The 7,948-nt window shown below is 51.7% G+C and overlaps 3 long non-coding RNA genes across 3 annotated transcripts; all 3 read left to right on the top strand.

Annotated features, from left to right (window-relative positions):
* On the top strand, positions 1 to 669 carry LOC136297543 (uncharacterized). Its single transcript, XR_010723187.1, has 3 exons — positions 1 to 294; positions 373 to 414; positions 505 to 669. It is a non-coding gene; the product is annotated as an uncharacterized lncRNA (long non-coding RNA).
* Positions 670 to 3,184: 2,515 nt separating this feature from the next.
* LOC136297547 (uncharacterized) lies at positions 3,185 to 3,848 on the top strand. Its single transcript, XR_010723188.1, has 3 exons — positions 3,185 to 3,474; positions 3,553 to 3,594; positions 3,685 to 3,848. It is a non-coding gene; the product is annotated as an uncharacterized lncRNA (long non-coding RNA).
* A 1,237-nt stretch (positions 3,849 to 5,085) lies between these two features.
* LOC136297391 (uncharacterized) lies at positions 5,086 to 6,783 on the top strand. The gene is made up of 3 exons (XR_010723149.1): positions 5,086 to 5,175; positions 6,334 to 6,556; positions 6,718 to 6,783. It is a non-coding gene; the product is annotated as an uncharacterized lncRNA (long non-coding RNA).
* Positions 6,784 to 7,948: the final 1,165 nt, after the last annotated feature.

The raw sequence follows: 7,948 nt of genomic DNA, 5'->3' as shown, positions 1-7,948 counted from the left end.
CCTCGTTTGTCCTGTGCTGTGTCACGGGTGTTGGTGTGTGTTTGGCCCGGAGCTGCTCTGCCTTGCTGCTCAGTCTGGGTGTAGGGGTACGAGGGTAATAGTGCCGGGGGCTTGAAATTTGTGATGTGGGGTGTGGTTAGACTGTAGAGGGTATTCCTAGATTGCCACAAGATGTCTGGAGCTGTCAAGGTATCCTGCAGCACTCTGACTTTTGTCCTGACTCTGTTTCAGATGCAGAGAGATGAAATCTGTGGCAGAGCCCCCCATCCTGGGTGAGGGGGCTCCCCTGAGAAGGTCAGTCCCTGTTTCTGTTTGCAGGGGAGGTGTAAATGATGGCTGTGTTACAGCTCTGTTCTTTGTCTTTATTTTTAGGTGGTGAAGCCGGATCTCAGCAGTCAAGCTGACGTGGGCGAGGTGAGCAGTGACGGGTGGACAGAAGCCGTTGCTATTGTTCAAGCCTCACTCGCTGGTGCAACTCTAAGCCTCCGTTATTGTGCGTTTTAGGGAGTCCACTCGCAGGAGGCCGAGCTCCCCTCTCACCAACGGGACGACAGACCCGCGTCACCTCACCCGTGAGCCCTCCGGGAGCATTCCAGGAGTCTGTGATGGAGCCTTGATCTTCTCCTTGTGAAGGCCCCATCCAGGTAGGCTTGGATAACGGCCGAGGAGTTGAGGTGAGTCAGGGAGGAGAAGGAGGGAGGGTCCCCTCAAGTTCCAGCGCTGCCACGTCACCTTGTCTGCTCTTTACCCAGGCAGACCCTGCGACGCCGGCGTTGGCCTCTGAGCGCAGCTGAAGCGCGGGGCCGAGGACACAGGCAAGCTTAGGAGACAGTGAGTAGCAGAATTGTCGGGTTTTGGGTGATGGGCTGCTAAGATCACGCATTCATGTTTGGTTTTCTTTGTTGTAGCTGACTAAGAGACAACAGCCCGGCGACAGCAGGAGTTTCCCTGAGGGAGAGGCGGCCTTCTTTGGCACCCGGCGTGGATTCTCATCCCCAGACGTCCAAGAGATAAGTGGAGGGTTCAGAGCCACAGAGGGGATGAAAGTGGAGTGCTGGGTCAGGACTTGTCAGGAGGGGTTTTTGAGTCAGGTGTGGAGATAGGGATGTCCAAGATGTGCCAATTGAGAGTACAGGTGTACCAGCCCGACCCCACCCCTACCCCAGACCCGAAGGAGTAGCCCTAAAGACATGCCCGTTTCCCTGAGTGCAGGTACAGGCAGGAGCCCTTATGCAGGACAATGCCAGAAGGCCTGGCTGCGAGGTGCAGGGCTCTAAAGAAGTTGGGTTTAGAAGGGGGGAGGTGTAGCCACACACACAGAGGCTGAGGTAAAGGACTCAAGGACTAGAGGACACACGGTGAAACTCAGGGGAGCAGGCTAGGATACAAGTCAGAGTACAGGTGTAGCGGCCCTCACAGCACTGCTACCAGCACACTTCCCCTGAGAGCAGGTGCAGGCAGCAGCCCTAGTGCAGGAACACACCAGAAGCTCTGACCTGTGCAGACACAGTCAGGCTAGGGCCAGGCAGGAAGCGATAGTGGGGAGCAGGATCCAACAGGGCTGGGGATAACGGGGGTTTCCCGCCCCACCCACCCTGGGATTCCCTGTCTCTCCGCAGCCGGTGGAAGTGCTCCTGATTCCCTCTCGAGGCGGCGGTTGGTAAGGCTTCGTGCCTTTTGCCACCGCAAAGAGTTCGGCTCTGTCAGCCTCTGCCCTGTCTCAGGGCCACGTTTCTTAGGGTAGGCAGGGAACAACTGTGGATGTACCTGTCCTGCGTGCGGGACAGCTCTTGGGACCCTAACGGTGCAGAGCGTCCCCGGCTGCAAGGTCTAGGGCTCTGAAGAAGCAGGGTTCAGAAGGGGGGAGGTTACAGTGATACACACAGAGGCTGAGGTAAAGGACTCAAGGACTAGAGAACACACAGTGAAAATCAGGGGTACAGCCTAGGATACAAGTCAGAGTACAGGCATCCCGGCCCTCACAGCGCTGCTGCCAACACCGTTTCCCTGAGAGCAGGTGCCGGCAGCAATCCTAACGCAAGACAAGGCCAGAAGTCCTGAGAGGTGCAGGCAGTAGCCCTAAGCTAGGGCCAGGCAGGAAGTGACAGTGGTGGGGCAGAGTCCACAGGGTTGAGGTTCACCGGGGATGTCCACCCTGCGTTCCTGTCCTGCTCTAACCGGGGATGCTCACAGCCCTAATGGAGGCCACGGTGGGTGAGCTCGGTGCCAGTAATGCCTCTAAGGCTTTGGCGCTGCGAGCGTCGGCCTCCGAGCTCAGCTGAAGCACGCACGGGGCCCGAGGGCCCGGTCCTGCTTAAGAGACGGTGAGTAGCAGAGCTGCTGGGTTTTGGCTGATGTGCAGCTAAGATTATGCTTTGGTATTTGGTTTTCTTTATCGTAGCTGACTAGGAGACAGCAGCCCAGTGACGGGAGGAATTTCTCTGAGGGAGAGGCAGCCTTCTTTGGCACCCGGCGTGGATTCACCTCCCCAGACATTTGAGAGATAAGTGGAGGGCTTGGAGCCACAGAGGGGATGAAAGCGGGGTACCAGGGCAGGGGTCAGCGGGAGGGATTTTTCGAGTCGGGTTTGGAGCTGGGGATGTCCCAGATGTGACCCCTTAGGCTACATGAAGGGAAAGTCTCATTTTTCATGTCAGTGCTGAGGTGTGCAGGGCAGAGCAGTCCTGGTGTGTGTTGTGTCACTTGTCTGTTGTGCACTCTGTCTGTTTGGTGTCTTGTCTTTTCCTTTAGTCCTTTCAGGGGCCTGTCCAAACCCCTGGCATCAGTCTTAGCATTTCTGATCTCTGTGCTCCTCAGCCAGGTGCCTTTGTCTCAGCTGCTCGGACACTCATCAGAATCCATCTCTCTTCACAAGCATCCGGTCCGATGCCTTTTCAGGTCTTGTTCTGAGCTGTATTGACAGCCGTGCACCGCCCTGATCCATTCCGGCGGGTTAGGTCTTGTGAGAATGCAAAGACAGGTGGAGGATTCTGACCGTAGGATTCTCGGGCATCCATCTCTGCGTCTCTTGGGATAAGTCATCCCGATGGCATCTTGTTCCTGCAGGGTTCTCTGAGCCTGGCCAGCTCACCTTCCATCTTACCTCGGTCATCTCATTCCGAGTTCTCTGGACCCTCAGGGTCGTTCTTCTTGCCAGAGTTTTCTGTCCCTGTTGCGTCCCCTCGTTTGTCCTGTGCTGTGTCACGGGTGTTGGTGTGTGTTTGGCCCGGAGCTGCTCTGCCTTGCTGCTCAGTCTGGGTGTAGGGGTACGAGGGTAATAGTCCTGGGGGCTTGAAATTTGTGATGTGGGGTGTGGTTAGACTGTAGAGGGTATTCCTAGATTGCCACAAGATGTCTGGAGCTGTCAAGGTATCCTGCAGCACTCTGACTTTTGTCCTGACTCTGTTTCAGATGCAGAGAGATGAAATCTGTGGCAGAGCCCCCCATCCTGGGTGAGGGGGCTCCCCTGAGAAGGTCAGTCCCTGTTTCTGTTTGCAGGGGAGGTGTAAATGATGGCTGTGTTACAGCTCTGTTCTTTGTCTTTATTTTTAGGTGGTGAAGCCGGATCTCAGCAGTCAAGCTGACGTGGGCGAGGTGAGCAGTGACGGGTGGACAGAAGCCGTTGCTATTGTTCAAGCCTCACTCGCTGGTGCAACTCTAAGCCTCCGTTATTGTGCGTTTTAGGGAGTCCACTCGCAGGAGGCCGAGCTCCCCTCTCACCAACGGGACGACAGACCCGCGTCACCTCACCCGTGAGCCCTCCGGGAGCATTCCAGGAGTCTGTGATGGAGCCTTGATCTTCTCCTTGTGAAGGCCCCATCCAGGTAGGCTTGGATAACGGCCGAGGAGTTGAGGTGAGTCAGGGAGGAGAAGGAGGGAGGGTCCCCTCAAGTTCCAGCGCTGCCACGTCACCTTGTCTGCTCTTTACCCAGGCAGACCCTGCGACGCCGGCGTTGGCCTCTGAGCGCAGCTGAAGCGCGGGGCCGAGGACACAGGCAAGCTTAGGAGACAGTGAGTAGCAGAATTGTCGGGTTTTGGGTGATGGGCTGCTAAGATCACGCATTCATGTTTGGTTTTCTTTATTGTAGCTGACTAAGAGACAGCAGCCCGGCGACAGCAGGAGTTTCCCTAAGGGAGAGGCGGCCTTCTTTGGACCTGGCAGGGATTTGCCTCCCTGGTTGCCTGAGAGATAAGTGGAGGGCTATGGCTCACAGAGGGGATGAAAGCAGGATGCCAGGGCAGGGATCACCGGGAGGGGTTTTTTAAGTCAGATTTGGAGTTGGGGGCACCAAGATGTGACCCCTTAGGCTACATGAAGGGAAAGTCTCATTTTTCATGTCAGTGCTGAGGTCTGCAGGGCAGAGCAGTCCTGGTGTGTGTTGTGTCACTTGTCTGTTGTGCACTCTGTCTGTTTGGTGTCTTGTCTTTTCCTTTAGTCCTTTCAGGGGCCTGTCCAAACCCCTGGCATCAGTCTTAGCATTTCTGATCTCTGTGCTCCTCAGCCAGGTGCCTTTGTCTCAGCTGCTCGGACACTCATCAGAATCCATCTCTCTTCACAAGCATCCGGTCCGATGCCTTTTCAGGTCTTGTTCTGAGCTGTACTGACAGCCGTGCACCGCCCTGATCCATTCCGGCGGGTTAGGTCTTGTGAGAATGCAAAGACAGGTGGAGGATTCTGACCGTAGGATTCTCGGGCATCCATCTCTGCGTCTCTTGGGAAAAGTCATCCCGATGGCATCTTGTTCCTGCAGGGTTCTCTGAGCCTGGCCAGCTCACCTTCCATCTTACCTCGGTCATCTCATTCCGAGTTCTCTGGACCCTCAGGGTCGTTCTTCTTGCCAGAGTTTTCTGTCCCTGTTGCGTCCCCTCGTTTGTCCTGTGCTGTGTCACGGGTGTTGGTGTGTGTTTGGCCCGGAGCTGCTCTGCCTTGCTGCTCAGTCTGGGTGTAGGGGTACGAGGGTAATAGTCCTGGGGGCTTGAAATTTGTGATGTGGGGTGTGGTTAGACTGTAGAGGGTATTCCTAGATTGCCACAAGATGTCTGGAGCTGTCAAGGTATCCTGCAGCACTCTGACTGTTGTCCTGACTTTGTTTCAGATGCGGAGAGATGAAATCTGTGGCAGAGCCCCCCATCCTGGGTGAGGGGCTCCCCTGAGAAGATCGATCGCTATTCAAGGTGAGAGTCACACATTTCACATTTATTGGCACTCCAGTGCAGGCCACCTGCGTTTACAGCTTCAAACAGGTGAGTCCCTTGGTAACCCCCCTGGGCAGCAGCTGGAGCCTGCTCCGGGCTGGGCTGAGGGAGCAAACACTTGTGGCTGACACAGCTCCACACTGAGGGTACTTGGGAAAACGCCTTGTCCTGGAATTTTTTTTTTTGAGCTTTTGACAAGGTTTTAATCATCACCTTGGTAAAAATAAATGGTAAGGACTGAAAACATGAGAGGCTGGCAGGTTATACGCACGAAAGACAACTTTTTTTTTCTTAAATATTTGTGCAGCCTATATCTTAATTTTGAGACTCTTTTTTGGTCAACTTTATTGTAAAAACCCCTTATTTTCAAGTTAGCTGCTTCAATAATGAATTTGTTTTACAAATACCCGCTAATGTCCGAAGGTTAAAGCACTAACGCCAACATCCCACCTCTTTTATTTTTGCAGCAAAATTTTATCTTTACTAAACTTGAAACTTGATGTTTTTGCAGGTAGTAAGTTAAAGAAGGTGTTTATCTGCCCATCACTGATAGTCAGGGTCATGAAGAAATTGCTCTAGTGTTCTAAAATAAATGCAGATTTTTAGGCCTCTCCCATTCTCTCTGACTAGCAACATTTGAATTGATTTTTGATCTCCTTTCTGTTGGTGTCTGTGGGTTTTAAGCGGCATGGAGAAGGTGTCTGTGGACATGGCACCCAGGGAATGGTGCTGGGAAGGGCAGGATGGAAAGGAGCTGCTCAGGAATCCAGAGCAGCAGTGGAGTGGGAGCTGGTGCTGCTGCCTCAGTCACACCCTCCTGGACAGTCTATGCAGTGATAATATTCCTACTTTCCTTCCTGAACCTGGGGTTGGAGGAGAACACGAGTCTTGGCATTGATGGAAAGGGGAACTCGAGGGAAAAACTGCTGTTTGTGTCCTTAGAGAGCAGTGGGAAGAGCCTGGGAGAAATCCTGGCTGGCTGAGGGATCCTTGTGTCCCCTCGGGAATAAATCCCTGCGTCTCCTCAGCCCTGCTGGTTTGCAGTAGCGTTTGTACACCTTTCGCTGCAGCTGTGGTTCTTAATAACTGGAAGTCCAGGGATTCTGGGCGATTCCCATAAGTTCTCCTGTTTTGTAGGAGCTGCACGGTGAGGTCAGCATTCTGAGGGAGGCCCTGGCACAGCTGCCAAGGGCAAGGAACGTGGAGCATCCCGGGGCTTCTCCCGCCCGAGTTTCTCCCGGAGCGTGCTGCGTGTCGTGCCGGATGTTTAACCCGGGTTTGGGGTGTTCTCCTGCAGTCCCAGCTCTAACTGCTGCCCCCGAGCCCCGGCCTTGCTCTGTCCCAGCACTGAACCTGGCAGGTGGGTGTGCTTTTCCAGCCCTTGAATCCCACGGGCAATCCCAGATTCCCGGAGCTCCCCGAGGCACAGCCTGGCCTCCCTCCCTGGGAGCTGCACCTCAGTCTGCCTGGACCAAGGCCATCCTGTTTGAGACTTTATTCCTGTTGCTTTTCCTCTTGCAGGTAGTTGGCGAAAAGGAGAGAGCCAGTAGGAAGTGAAGCCACTGGAAGGCCTTATCCCAGTCCAAGGTTGGATGGGAGTAACTGGACCTGTTGAATTCCCACTTCCCTTTAAATCAGAGCAGAGGAAGCAGATTTTAAACCATCATTCCATGAACTTTCACCAACTTCATGACTCTTGCAAAAGTTTTCAATGTTAGAAATTCCTGAGCTTGTTTTCCAGGCAGGCTTGGATTTGGATGTTATTCCTTCCTTTTAATTGAAGGAATAACTCTGATTTTCTCTCTGATTTTAGTAAGGGAATATTTATTTATTCCAATTTTCCATCCTAATTGGAATTTTTGTACCTTGTAGAGCACATTTCTAAGGAAATTTACCCAATTAATGTTGGTAAATCAGCAATTGTCCAGCACCATCTCCACAAAATTCTGTGATTTCCCAAGAAAACTTTGAAGTATTTATTTGCCACGATTCGTCTCTTTGGAAAGTTCAATTTACTGCATTTTTAATTGCATAAATGCCATTAAAACCTGAATCCAGGCCTAGCTGCTGTTCCTTGGACACAAGGGGCTGGTTCTTTCCTACCTTGGCACATTTGGATGTTTGTCCAAAATGAGCTTCCCACTAAAATAGAATTTGTTTCCAAGCAGAAGTGGGAATTGTCTAGAAAACCTTCTGTTCTGGGGGGCACTGGGTTTGTTTCCCTTATTGCTGCATAATTGAGGAAAGCCATGGTGCTTTTTTAGGCAGTGGCAGGAGGTGAGAGCTGCGTTTATTTAATTTTGTATTTTATTTTTTGTTATTTTTGTATTTTTGTGCTCTTTTGTTGTGGTTTTTCATGTTGCGTTTTGTGGTTTTTCAAAGACTTTTTCTTCAGTTTTTTAATTTTTATTTTTTTTCTTTAGCTATTTATTTACTTGTTAAAACTACTTTTCGTTTTTTATTTTAATTTTTTGTTTAAATTTTTTTTCCACTTTTTTGTTACTTTGAAATTTTTTTCTTTTGGTATTTTAATTTTATTTATTATTTTCTATAGTTTTGGTTTATTTTTTCATGTTTTCTTTGTTCCTTTTTTTTTTCCCCCATACTCTTTCTTCCCCCGGGCGCCTGGGGGTTTGGCTGTTGGCAAGAAAGATGAGAAATGACCTCGGTGCCCGCTGGACGTCCGGATGTCATAGAGAGCGCAGTTGGCAAAAGCTCTGTATTTTCTGCTCCATAAAACTCCTGAAGGGAG

This window comes from Chamaea fasciata, unplaced genomic scaffold (assembly GCF_029207755.1).
Source record: "Chamaea fasciata isolate MVZ Bird 193981 ecotype frontalis unplaced genomic scaffold, bChaFas1.0.hap1 SCAF_15, whole genome shotgun sequence".
Taxonomy (NCBI): domain Eukaryota; kingdom Metazoa; phylum Chordata; class Aves; order Passeriformes; family Sylviidae; genus Chamaea; species Chamaea fasciata.
Note: the sequence above shows the minus strand (reverse complement) of the source record. Positions and strands in the feature narration are given on the sequence as shown.